Source organism: Rhinopithecus bieti, unplaced genomic scaffold, assembly GCF_001698545.2.
Source record: "Rhinopithecus bieti isolate Rb0 unplaced genomic scaffold, ASM169854v2 scaffold_31823, whole genome shotgun sequence".
NCBI classification, from domain to species: Eukaryota; Metazoa; Chordata; class Mammalia; order Primates; family Cercopithecidae; genus Rhinopithecus; species Rhinopithecus bieti.
This window is the reverse complement of record NW_016814121.1, coordinates 2,482,929-2,483,667: the sequence shown is the minus strand read 5'-3', so window position 1 is coordinate 2,483,667 and position 739 is coordinate 2,482,929.

Genomic DNA, 739 nt, shown 5'->3' with positions numbered 1-739 from the left:
CGGGCGGGCGCCGCCTCCTCCTCCCCGCCCGCCCGGCTCTCCACCCTCGCTCCCCGCACACAGCCCGCCCTCCCCTGGTAATCCCTCGCTCCCCCTCGCTCCCTCTCTCTGCAGCTGCTCGGGGAGCTGAGCCTCTCCTTGAACAAACGACATTTCCTTTTTGGCCAGCCCCGGGAATTCTGGGTAGTGTAGTTCCGCTGCTGTCTCGGGGCCAGGTGGGCTGCTCCCCGTGCCCTTTGAACTCTACGGACCAGAGGTTTTCTGGTGCTCCGAGCACGTGCAGAAGGGCTGCCCTGCCCTGGGGTTCCTGATTGCAGGGAGACAGTGGCTTGGTGGAGACAGCGCGGGGGCTTTGTAGGCTCCAAGGCTGGGAAGGTCGAGGGGAGGAGAGAGAAGTTTGGGGAGAGGTGGGTCCCCTCGAGCAGGTCTGCGAGCTGCCTGTTGGACCCCAGCTGTGTGATGAGTGCTGTACCAGAGCATCGTTTCAGCCACATCGGCCTCCCTGTGGAGGGAGACTGTGATGATGTGCACTTCACAGAGCAGGCACCCAGAGCTGAGAGGCTGGGGGATTTGCCCAAGGTCCTTCTCCCGTCTCCCCGCAGGTGTCCCAGCTGAGACTGGGAGCCCGGTGGTCCCAGTGCAGGGGCTCAAAAGAAGCGTGAGGCTGTACAGCCATGGGAGAGCTATGAACCCCACCCCTACCTTGCAGCCAGCCCTAGGGAAAGCCCAAGCAATTTGT